The sequence below is a fragment of the Carettochelys insculpta genome, chromosome 1 (assembly GCF_033958435.1).
Source record: "Carettochelys insculpta isolate YL-2023 chromosome 1, ASM3395843v1, whole genome shotgun sequence".
NCBI classification, from domain to species: Eukaryota; Metazoa; Chordata; order Testudines; family Carettochelyidae; genus Carettochelys; species Carettochelys insculpta.
The window spans coordinates 347,390,291-347,403,389 of record NC_134137.1 but is presented as its reverse complement, the minus strand read 5'-3'; positions in this window follow the sequence as shown (position 1 = coordinate 347,403,389).

The window sequence follows — 13,099 nt, the reverse complement described above, 5'->3', positions numbered from 1 at the left end:
ACCCAAGCCGGTCACTTGCCTTCTGCTCTGCTGGCTGCTCCTGATGGCCGCTTGCCTGCTGCTCTCCACCAGCTGCCCCTCACCTGCTGTTTTGTGGGTTTGTCTCTAGGCAAAACCCTGTGATTTCAGCTCTCAGTGCCTTCAGCTCTGGACCTAGCCACAAGAGTCTCAATATCCGCCAGGGTGGATTCTCACAGAATAACTACAGATCCCAGCATTGGCCTGGGCTCTAGTTCTGTCTTTGAACATTGGGGGGAAGGACTAGTCAAACCAGACTTATGGATGCAAGGCCAGAAGGTTCCCAACTGGTTCAATCACTACCCTCTGCCCAATTCTACTCCAGAGTGCTGTGCTGAGAGGAGCTCTGTGTGATCCACATCTTACACAATGATGATGACTGCCCCGTGTCCCCACAAAAATTTCAAGCATTGGTGATATTCCACTATTCCTACACTGGGTGATAACATACTTTGTGACTTTATAACAACAAGTTACTTACCTCACGCATTATGAAGACTGTTTCCCTTCCTTTGGTATTCATGATGATCTCTGGCAGAATACGTGTGAGTATTTGAAAGCCCTCACCCCGCCTCTTTCAGTACTACGTATCTGAGTTGTCAGGTTTTAATTTGTGGGTTTTTTTTTCGGGGGGGGAGTGTTGGACTGCTTTTTTATCTTTGTTATATAACTGTTGGTCTGTACTGGAAATGTTATATCTCCAGATCTGAAGAAGTGGGTCTGCCCCATGAAAGTTCATCACCTAATAAATTATTTTGTTAGCCCTTAAAGTGCTACATCACCATTTGCTTGTTATTTACGGTATATGAAATACAACTGCTTCTTCTGTTACCCAGGATATCTTGCAAACAAAGCAACTATTTACATAGACACACCTGAAATTCTTCTCACTTCCATGTAAATGATCTACGTTCCTTACATTTGTTATCATTTTTGTCACTCACCTCTGGATCCTTGTTAGTTCCTCTACAAAGTGGTGACCAAAAGGACAGTGAACTCCAGCTGAGGCCTAACCATCACCAAGTAGAGCGGTACTCTCATACTTTCCATGACTTCTATGCTACGGGAGGTGATAGTACTGCTCCACTCAGTTATGGTTAGATCATAATTTACTAATTATTAGTTTCTCAGTATAAATCCATTTAAAAATGTCTTCTCACTGTGTTAATCATCTGCAAGCATATCATCCCCACACACATCATCAGGAGGGATTGAAATCCTTTACCTTAACATTCCTATCTTAGACATTTACTACCTGAACATCAGGAGTAATGAGTAGCTGAGCTGTGTAAAAAATAATTTGCCCATCCAATGAAACGTTTTCTATATCAAAAAAACAAAAAAATTCTGCTCTCAGAATCTCAATTTTTTGTAAACCAAAAATGCAAAAACACATTTTCACTTCAGGTGATTTAATTTTTTGAACTTTTCTAAAAGACAGGGGAAAAAAACCTATAAATGAACCAGAAAAAATATTTTTCATTCTCAAAATGGCAAAACCATTTTGACAATTAAAAAAATATGTCTTGAATCAAGCAATTTGTCAAAACCAATCTTTTCTCATAGTTTTGTTTTCAATGAATCTGCATTTTCTGACTAAAAAACAGCTCCCAAACCTTTAATCAAAAATTCCTGACCTATTCTGATCGCTTGCCTCCTTGTAGACCAACCACCGCAAAAAAGATTTGACACATACTTTCCCAGTGGCCTACACAAATACTTGTCAGCAGCAGAATATTGGTGATTAGGAATTCTGATGTCTACCCCTGGCTCTGGGTGAATATTGTGGTTCATCGTGGGTGGACATAGGCTAAGCCAAATTGCTTTATTTTGGTTGACAGACACTGATATGCCCTGCATAAGATAAGTCTTTGGGGAGCATAAAGGCTTAAGTTCTACAGTGGCAATAACCTTGCGTGTATCTCTGCCAACTTCTTGTAAAAATGGACTGAGTTTTCATCAGCTGTTCCCTAAACATCTTCTAGGCTGGGGTTCATGGTATTAGTGAATTACATGGGGATTTTAAAAGTAGTCAGAGGTGAGGTATTTAATTCTGATCTCCTCTTTCCCATCATAGAAAACTTTCATCTAGGTTGAAGGAATATTTTGTGTGGGAGTCCCTCTCTCTCTCTCTCTCTCTCTCTCTCTCTCTCTCTCTCTCTCCCCCTTTTTTTTTTCGTGGCATGCCTGGAAGTGAACAACAGATTTGTTGTTCAGATTAATATTTGGCTGATTCAGCTTGGACACATGCATGCCGTTGTGGCAAAAATGATATAAAATCCTCTGTACATGAATGCTACCAACCTATAGCTGATCTTGTAGGAATCCTCACATGAAGAGAAATAATATGGCCAAAGGAATGGTTTCTGAGTGTTTTAGAATTTTGCAAAAGGAGAACAAAGAAAAGTGATACAGTACAGTGAAAACCTGCTGCAACGGGAACTGATTTAATTAATATTATTCTTTCTCTATCTATTTATTTTTCATCAGACCAGCACAATGAGGAGACTTTTACAAAGTGATAGTTTTCAGGCCCTTTTACACTAAACTCCTGCAACTCAAACTTTATTTCTGCTGTACCATAATAAGCAATATTCACTGGTCAAAACTGTACAGAAACGTTTTACCATTTCAAATTACTACATCGTTATCAATAGTACACTATAATACATCTCATATTCCTGTATTTTAATGTTCCATTTAAAAGAAATCAGTACTTGCAGAGACCAACTACTGTTCCAGTTGGCACTTAATTCCTTTTGTCTTTGCTTTACACCATTATTCAGTTTAGATGCCTATGTCTCCTCCTTATTTGAGAGCTTCAGTGTGCAAACTTTGCTTAGGTTTGTCAATAGTTACTCACAAGAGTAATCCCATTTGACTGATCCAGGTAGAGCCATTGATTTCAACAGACCCACTCATGGGGTGTTTCTACACATGCCACTTTCAGAGAAAGTGGCATGCTAATAAACGGCCCAAAATATGCTAATATGCTATTTCGGGCCGTTTATTAGCATGCTACTTTTGGAGAAAGTGGCATGTGTAGAAACAGCCATGTAGTTAAGTGCTCACCAACATACATTCTAGTTCATCTGTGAGGTCTGTTAAGATTTCAGCATTTTGTAAAATTATCTATTTAAGTTGCTTTAATCAATGTTACTTATTGGTATACTTAGCTGTATACTACTCAGCATTTTATGAGTATTTATTATTAATAAAGATTATGCTAATACAGAGTGCTCTGGTGTGTTTAAGGATCCGTATTCTGCATACTCTGAGCAACAAATGGGGGCCAGGATGGAGTCTCCTCATGAACAACATTTGAGCAAATGGTGAAAAATGCTGCAGTCTGGAAATAAATTCTAAGCAGGTGGACATGGCAGCAGGAGGCCATGCTGTGAAGAAATGGGTAATTTAGAGCAAGCCAGACTCAGGGAAAGATCTCTCATTACATATTAGTCACCTCCACCTGCTTAAGTAATGACAAATACTCATTGTTAATTTCTAACAACATGCACGAAAAAAATTCCAGTGAAATAAAGAGGCTATTTTGTAGGTCAAGTTTTATAGGTCAGTTGTAGTATATAATGTACTGCCATATATCTGTGACATGTTTATTTTGGTATTAAAAACCAGGCATGGACTGCCAGATCCTCTATTTTGCCTCTAATGCAAATATTTACATACTGATACAGTAGCCTGCCATAGCCAGCTGGCAATCCTGTTTGCTCCTGCCCACACCCTGAGTCCCTATTTCTTAGTGGCAGCTTGTCCCCTGCCAGGCATGTGCCTCAAAGCTGGGGGAGGGTGGTAATGATAAACGTGACTGCCACTGCTGGTGTGCAGATTGTTATTCAAGCTTTCCCTAATCTGCAAATTCATTGTAGGAGTTGCATGCCTACTGGCACACACCTTTGCAGAGAAGATAAAGTGTCAGCCCCTTTAATCTAGCATCGTAGATTAGTGTAACTATGACCTCTGTACATTTTGAGTCATGCTTTGTCATTAGTCAATTAAGCAGGCAGAGGCAGATTAGTACCCCATATTTGTGTCAATTTATCAGTGCAAGCACAGCCATTTTGTTTGTCAGCTTCTGGATGGTTTATTCCATTGCTCACCTGAGACATCTGCTTTGCCAGTTAATCAGCCAGTCATTTTGCATTAGTTCTTAAGCACCAGTAGTGTATTTTCAACTTTGGTTAATCCAGATTGTTTACTCAAAGATTTTTCTAGGCATGGACCCTAGAGTTCTCTTGGAGATTCATCCTACAGCTAATTAAGAAGCTGTTTTTATGATTCACTTTACCACAGCGGAGACATTATCAGCTCTGCAGCAATGCAAACCTTCAGGGGCGAAGTGATGGCAGTACGGACCAAATTGCACTATCTCAGCTAAAGCAATGATTCAGTTACCAGTGTGGAAGATAAATAAAATGGTGTTAATAGTCCCAGGGATTGGAATAAAATGTTTGGTTTTGCTTTCAAGTGGGAGATTAATCATCCAAAGTTTGAATAATAAAAATATTTCCATTACATTTTTCCACAGTTTGCTTTTAAAATATTCTGTTGCATTTCTAAATATGTCCTGTAGCCTGATTGAGAGACTTCTAAATATAATTTGACATGTTACTTTCTTAATTGTACTGGGGCAGAATCTAACCCCACATCTTTCCTAGTCTAGTTTTTCCAAGCCCATGCCACACCGCATAGCTCTATTTTCCTGGAAGGTCTCGGCTCTCAGCCATAAAAGAGCTATGTGACTGATGCAACTGCATTAGCCTGTACAAGAGATCCATATCCCCTGCAGCCTACAATCCTAAGGAGAGGGCTCTTGGTGTGTATCTACAAAAGGAGGCAGCGCCAAAGCCAAGAAAGGGGGCTGGTCCATCACTGAGATCCCACCAGAAGGTGGGTTTGAGGACATGCTGTGGGTCCTCTAGCAGTTACATACCAGGCAGTAGGTGAGGGAATCCAGGCTGCCTCAGATCCCAGGACAGCCCCTTTGTCAATGTTATTTATTCCATGCTTGCACAAGGCAGAGAATTGTCACAGTGATAATAGCTATTGACCACCGTACCAATTCCTACCTTTCAGCTACGTTTGTCAAATATGGGCCCAGTTCCACAATCCTTGCTGACACAAGAGTTACTGCACAATCAATAGCATTATGTTGAGTGCAGAGCTAGTACCAGTTAGAGGGAAATCTTCTCCTTACTGAATCACAAACATCACTTCCAAAGTACCCTGAATTTTACTCCATAGTCTCCCATCCAAGTGCACAAGTTACACATCTACTTACACCCATAAATAGTTCATGGTCAGAGCCAAGTTGGGGTTCGCTGAATACTGCTGAAAGAAGTTGTGAGAAGACAGTATTCAGCAGAAAAATACAGAGCTAAGGAAGTTGAAATAAAACTCTTTCTTATTTAATCCATTAATCAACTAACATAGAATTCCCATTTCAAGGCAGGTGAAACAATGGTAATTACTCAAACTAGATAATTTCATGTGTAGCAAAAGCACTTTATTAAATGTAAGGTTATAATAAATAAAATGAATGCATATTTGTTGGCTCTCATCAATAAACTTGCCAACTTGAAAACTTTTCTCTGTTGTCTTTTGTAGATCATTGCCAGATCTTGAGTATGTTCTTGGGGTGAGGTGGGGAGAGGAGGAGTTCTAAGCAATTCCTTACTCATGTCCAAGTATTTGAGTCCTTTGCTAGTGCTAGGAATTCCATGGTATGTTTAACCCTCCTGATCCTGCATTCTATGTTGGATGGTTAGATGATTACCAGTTTGATACTTATGAAACATATAGGGTGCGTCTACACTAGCCAGCTACTTCAAAGTAGCCAGCACAACGTCAAAATAGCACCCGTCGCGTCCACACGTGCTAGGTGCTATTTCAACGTTGAAATCGACGTTAGGCGGCAAGACATTGAAGTCGCTATTCCCATCCAAGGATGGGAATAGCTCCCTACTGCAACGTTGAACGTCGAAGTAGGGTGTGTGTAGATGATCCGCGTCTCACTACTTTGAAATTGCAGGGTCCTCCATGGTGGCCATCATCTGAGGGGTTGAGACGCTCTGTCCAGCCCCTGCGGGGCTCTATGGTCCCCGCGCGCAGCAGCCTTTAAAGCACCACGGACCTGGATTTCCTGTGGCAGGAAGCTGAGAGTGTGCAGGCAGCAGCACAGGCACGTGCTATCCCTGCACGCATTTCAGAGGCCCCGATCTCCACTGCCTCCACCCATGGCCTCAAGCCAGCCCCCCCGAGCGCCCCCAGAGCTCCCCTTCTGAGGGGACCCAGGCACCCCCAGCAGCCAAGCAGGAGGCCAAAAGGAGGCGGGGCCCCTCCTGGTCAGAGGCCAAGCTCCAAGACCTGCTGGGGCTCTGAGGTGAAGAGGAGGTGCTCCACGTGATGGGGAGCAAGTGGCGGAACGCAGAAGCATTTGCCCGATTGGCTGAGGGCCTGGTCGCCCGTGGTCACCCTGCCCGCACTCTGGATCACGTCCGGAGTAAGGTGAAGGAGTTGCAGCAGGGGTACGCCCGGGCCCGGGACTCAGCCAGCCAGTCTGGGGCTGTCCCCGCCACTTACCCCTATTAAAGGGAGCTCAGGGCCATCCTGGGCCCCCGGGACACCTCCTCCCCCCGGCCACCCTTGACACCATGGCTGACGAGCCCCAGCAGGCCTCAGAACCAGAGTCCGGCCCAGAGGCCAGCCCTGCACCCCGGGGCCCACCCAAGGAGCCCCCCCTCCCCTCGGGACAGTGGAGGAGGGGTCCAGCAGCAAGGGGGGGTGCTCTTCATCGACCTCCACTCCCAGAGCACCAGCCGGGTATTCGCCCACTGGGCTTCCCCCAACCGCAGCAACGGACGGTCAGGTACGTACCCCACAGAGCACACACCCATGGGCCACAGGGCGGGGGCACCAGCCATGACTGGGAGCCTCACACACCCCCAGCGGACCTCAAACCGCAAATGCCCAGCCACAGTAGAGTCCCAGGACGGTGGCACGGCCATCAGCACCCGTCAGCACCCGTCAGCACCCGTACCCATGGACAGAACTCCGTCTTGACCCTGGGGGCGGGGGGACAATGCCATGGCGACAGCCAACAGGGACATCAAACCCACCGACGAGGATGGAGACCCAGCACCCAAGAGGGGGCAGGGAGAATGGGCCACGGGCCAGGGCACTGTACTAACAGCCTTCCCCTCCCTCTCTCCCTCTCTCCAGCTGCAGCATCCGACTCCCCAGGCAGCCAGGCACCCTCTGTTGTCCCTGACAGCCCACTGGAGGTCAGCCACCGCCAGTGCCCGGAGACACCCCCAAGGCCAGCAGGACGGTCCCGCCACCGCCGGACTCTGGGGTTGGCCCCGGTGGACCCTCAGCTCCTGGCAGCTCTCCGGTGACAGACGGAGGTGGTGGAGGAAAGACTCCGGTTTGAGCGGGAGGAGTTCGCCTGGTGGTGGGCGGCATGGGAGGACTTTATGGGGGTTTTCAGGGACATAGCCGGGTCAATCCGGGAGGCCGTCACCCGGCTTCCACCCCCCGCTGCCCCCCGGGCTGCCCTCCCTGTTGCTCCACCCGCCTCACTGCCTGCTGCCCCGCCTGCCACCCCACCTGCCTCTCCGTCTGCTGCCCCACCTACTGCCCCACCCGCCTCGCCACCGGCAAGCTCCACAGAGCCCACTGGGGCTGAAGACCGGCCAGTGGAGGCATCCTGGCCATACTTGCCAGTCCTCCCAGCCCCCAGACAGACACGCCGGGGACCGGGGACCTGGGGAGGGGGAGTTGTGAGCCTTACTCACGGGGACTCACGCCCCTCTACCCCCACCCGGGAATGATGGGGGCCCAGTGGATGGCTTGGCTGTTGGCCCATGTATATGGTTGTCCCCCACGTATATAGTTGTCCCCCGTTTTGTATATTAGTTGCAGTTTCTGTGGTGAACAAAACAAGTTATCCGGTTTAAAAAAAAAGGTTTTATTTTCCAAAAAGCTGGAGGCGTGTGCTTGTTGGGGGGGTGGCAGGTGGGTGTTGGGGGTGGTGTGTGGGTAGTGCAGGCTGTGTGTGGGGGGGTCTTCTGGGGAAGGCCACGGAGGTGCTCAGGGGTCTCCCTGATTGAAGTGGGCCCGCAGGGCCTCGTGGACCCGTACCCCCTCATGGTGGGCCTGGTGCCTGGGTGCAGCATCCGGCTGGGGGAAGCCCATGCCAGCATCAACCACCCACCCCTGGAAGAAAGCCTCCCCCTTGCTTTCAACGATGTTGTGGAGCGTGCAGCATGCTGCCACGACCTGGGGGATGTTTTGGAGGCTGACATCCAGTAGGGCAAGGAGGCACCGCCAGCAGCCCTTCAGACGGCCAAATGTTCTCTCCACCACCTGGTGGGAGTGGTTCAGGTGGGTATTGAACCGCTTCTGGCTGGCGTTGAGGTGGCCGGTGTACAGGTGCATGAGCCAGGGCTGGAGGGGGTAGGCCGCGTCCGCCACAAGGCAGAGGGGCACAGTGGTGTCCCCCAGAGGGATTTCCCTCTGGGGGATGTAGGTCCCCACCTCCAGCCGGCAGCACAAGCCCGAGTTCCTAAAACACGGGCATTGTGTGTGCAGCTGGGCCAGCCCACGTACACGTCCTGGAAGCGGCCCCAACTGTCCACCATGGCCTGCAGGACCACAGAGTGGTAGCCTCTGCAGTTGATGTATCTTCCTCCACTGTGGTCTGGGGCACGGATGGTGATGTGGGTCCCATCCAGGGCCCCAAAGCAGTTCAGGAACCCCATGGAGGTGAATCCGGTGATGGCTGCGTCCATGTCCCCGAGTCGGATGACCCTCTGCAGTAACATGGCATTAAGCGCACGGACCACCTATTGGGAGGGAACACAGGTGCCCATGAGGCTGTGCAGGGTGCCCCAGGGCCCTCCCCCCAGTCCCCCCTCCCAGGCACCTCCCCGGGTACCCTGCTTGCCCAGCCCGTCCCTCCCAGGTATCCCTCCCTTTCCAGCCCCATACCCGGCCCCTCCCTCCCTTCCCAGGCCCACACCCAGCGCTCCCCGCGCCAGTAGGTGCATGCCTGGGCCTCCTTACCTCCATGACGATGGCCCCGACCGAGGCCTTTCCCACTCCAAACTGGTGTCCCACGGAGCGACAGCTGTCTGGAGTGGCCAGCTTCCAGATGGCTATTGCGACCCTCCTCTCGATGGGGAGGGCAAGCCACATCCGGGTGACGTGGTGCCTCAGTGCTGGTGTGAGCCACTGGCAGAGCTTGAGAAAGGTCTGCCGGCTCATGCGGAAGTTCCAGAGCCACATATCGTCGTCCCACTCCCTCATGACAAGCTGCCCCCACCACTCAGAGCTGGTGGGGTAGCTCCAGAGGCCGGGGGAGCAGCCGGTGAGGGAGGAAGAGGGGATCCCGGTGGTCGGGGCGTCCCTGTCTGCCTCCAGGGTGGGATCGTCTGGCAGGAGCAAATGGGCATCCTCCCGGGCAGCACCTAGCAGGGTGCTTGCCCCCTGGATGGCTACCTGCAGGGCCTCCTCTTCCTGCTGCTGCTGCTGCTGCTGGGTGTCCATATCTGCCGTGACTTGGTCTGCGAGAGAGTGGCTACTGCTCTGCAGACCCCGTGCTGTGCAGGCCAAGTGTGTCTGGGAGAGGCCCTTTAAAGGAGCAGCTTGCAGCTGCCCTGGAAGGGCTAGTGTGCTCTGCGACCCGGTCCATGGTCTTTCCTGGCCCCTTATTTTGAAAGAGGGTGCTTGTGTGTGTGGACGCTCCGCATTTCCTTCCAGGGGAGCTCCTTTCGACGTTCCCTGTCGCTACTTCGACGTTGAACATTGACGTTGCCAGCCCTGGAGGACATGTAAATGATAATCATCGAAGTAGCCTATTTCGATGTTCTTACTTCGAAATAGGCTACTTCGACGTACTGTGCTAGTGTAGACGTAGCCATCTACTTTGGATGTTCAATACTGAAAATAGCCAGTTCTTGCCACAGTCCTATTCGATCCCTTAGACTGTTGGGGGAGAGACCTCAATACTGATAATTATATTAATAAATATCATTATAATTTAATGTAATATCAGATCATTTCAAATCTTTAGACCTTCACTGAATATTAAGATATAACTAAGAGTATGTTATATTTGCACACATTCTGGTGATACTTATACATATTATCCACGTCTACTTTAGCAAGTTCGTTCAGAAAATTAGGCCCTTATTCAAAAGAACACGTGGAATATCCACACACAAAATTCACTTTTTCAGTCTGAAATTCAAAGAATGAAGCTCTTCTGGAAACTTCTTCCGCTCCTGGATCAGGAAGAGTGCTTCCATTGAAAAGCTTCTTTGAACAAAAGTGTGTACAGAAACTCTGCGAGCCCTTGTTTCAGAAAAGAAGTCATCATGTTGCCAGATTTTTTCAGTCTGTGGCCCGTTCTTTCAAAAGAGCGGGTGCTGTGTGGATGCTGTCTGTTGAAATAGCAGATCAATCTTTCAATCCACTTTTTTATGTGTGAACACACTCTTCTGAAAGAAGGTCTTCCAGAAGAGATGTTCTACAAGATCATTTTTGAAAGATCACTGTAGTGTAGACATGGCCATTATGTTTAGCTAGCTATGTTACAGGAATCTCAAGCTAATCAAAGAAATCCCAGGAGGGTCCTGTTTCTGTCTCCCAAATACAAACAACTGTCAAGAAGATAATCTCCTTAGCTATGAAATCATGCTTCTCACTTTTAAAAGTGTTATACAAATTCAGAAGAGCATTTTAAATGTAATCCTGCTTTAACTTTAATATTAGTTTCATATGTGATAAGTTTAAAAGATCTATTAGCTACCAAAATTGTGCTTTGTACAAAATATTTAATAGAAGTATAATTGGTATAACAAACAGATTGTAGCTTTAAGGTCCTTGTCTCAAAATAAAAGAAGCCATGTGAAATATTAATGTTAGGTAAAGACTTGGCTGTGAAAAGGAAAATAGAAATGTGTTATCAAAGTAATAAAGCTAGGAAATAAATGGAGCCTCCACTAACACTGCCCACCCCCAACACACACACCATTGGTGTTTTTAAAATTCTAGGAAAATCATATGTAATTAGAAAAGTTTTAAAAACTTTTTGTTTATTTCTTAAATGCTGAAATGATGGACACCCCTGTGAAATACATACTTGTAAATATGTGAGTTAAACACAAAGCTCTTAATATTATTGACATGTAAATAGTATGTTTTCTGCAGGTAATGAAAAGATAGAAGCAACCAACTTTGAATTTAAACAAGTGTGAAAGGAAAACAGCATCCCATAGCACTTTAAAGAGTAACAAAATAATTTATTAGGTGATGGGCTTTGGTGGGACAGTCCCACTGTGTTATCCTAATTTCATGGTTTGAAACTCTGAAGTGGGCACCCCTCACAAACATGCTTTGTACATCCCTGGTTAAACAGCGAGAATTCCACGCCTCATTCTGTCCTTCTCTATGAGCAGGCTATAAGAAGCTAAAAAGAATAGAGACGACACAATAAGAAACCAACATGAAAACGACCCCAAGACTTCAACATGGATTCTCGAAAGTTAATTAAGACACTGGCAAGGGATAAACTTAAGATTCTTGTAATGAATTCACTGGGGTATGGAAATACTTTTGAAATTTAAGATTAACAGTTTCTCCTGTTAATCATCAAATAGATAGACTATATATTTCTGGAGTGGAGACAGGAGATACACCTTAGTAAAAGAGAAATAGTGGGACTTAACTCGATTTCAGATTCTTAATACAGTATACCTAGTTGGCCTGTCTCAGGTGGCTTATTTTGCTCTATTATAACAATGTAGGTTGTGAATGACATATCAAACAGGAACAGAGAGGTGAGTGTGTTAGTCTGTACTCCAACAAGACAAAACAGCACAAATGTAGCACTTTAACAAAATGATATATTTGGTGATGAGCTTTTGTGGGACAGACCCACTTCATCATGTCAATCTCATTTCCAGACTGACATTTATAAGTACCGAGGAATTTTTTTTTTTGATCCTCTGTACTTACAAATGTCAATCTGTACTGGAAATGAGATTGATCTAATGGAGTTCTTCCCAAAAATTTTTGGGAAGAAGGGGCCTCTGGAAGGAGGACTTCCTTCCGGAAGCCCTCCCCGCCCCAGGGCTGTGCTTCTACACGGTGTTTTGGAGTCCAGAAGAATGGTCTTCCGGACACCAAATCACATGATGTTACGCTAATGAGGTGTGGGGAATTTGCATCTGCACCTCATTAGCATCTTTCTCTCCATGTATTAGCATGCCACTTCTGAAGGAAGTGGCCTGTGTAGAAACAGCCTAAGAGAAAAGCACTTCACTAAAGGCAGGTTCACTTTCAGCGGTATGATGTCTTGTTAAAAGCCCTACACAGAGATCCATAGAGAAGAGAAGAGAAGAGAAGAGACCAGCTTAACATTTGTTCTATCTTTTATGTTCTTCTGTTTATGTTTTCTTTTTCTTTAATGCCAAAATGGCCCTGATTAATACCTATGATTATTTTGCTTGATCTCAGTCATGGTGTCTGTGTCCCCTAAAGTGGACTTAACTAAACTCCCTTAACTAAAAGTGGGAGTCACACACCTGTATTAACAGTATGAGGAACAATTATTAAGGCCTGGTCTGCCATTTCTGATTTCTTTACATTAAATATGTTAGCAATTTCTTAACTTCTGGATTGGGTGTGGGCAAGTGCTAGTGACAACACACAAGAAAAGAAGTGCTTTGGATTGCAAGAACCACAGAACAATTGCAGGTTATGCAACAGAAGTTACAGCTATTCAGGCATATCTGCAGAATGAACACTGAATGGAAAGTCAAGACCCTAGTATTCAGCGTAATTGACAGTTTGAATAGGACAGGCAGACCCCACAGAGAATGGATAGATGATATAATAGATTGGTGTGGAGCTAGTCTACAGAAACTAAGCCACTGTGCACTGTACAGGGAAAGATGGAAGGAAATAGTGAGGGAGGCATCAGACACCAACAGGCGCTGAGCCCATAGTTGTTGATGATGATGATGATGATGATGATGAAGTGCATCTTGAATTTTAT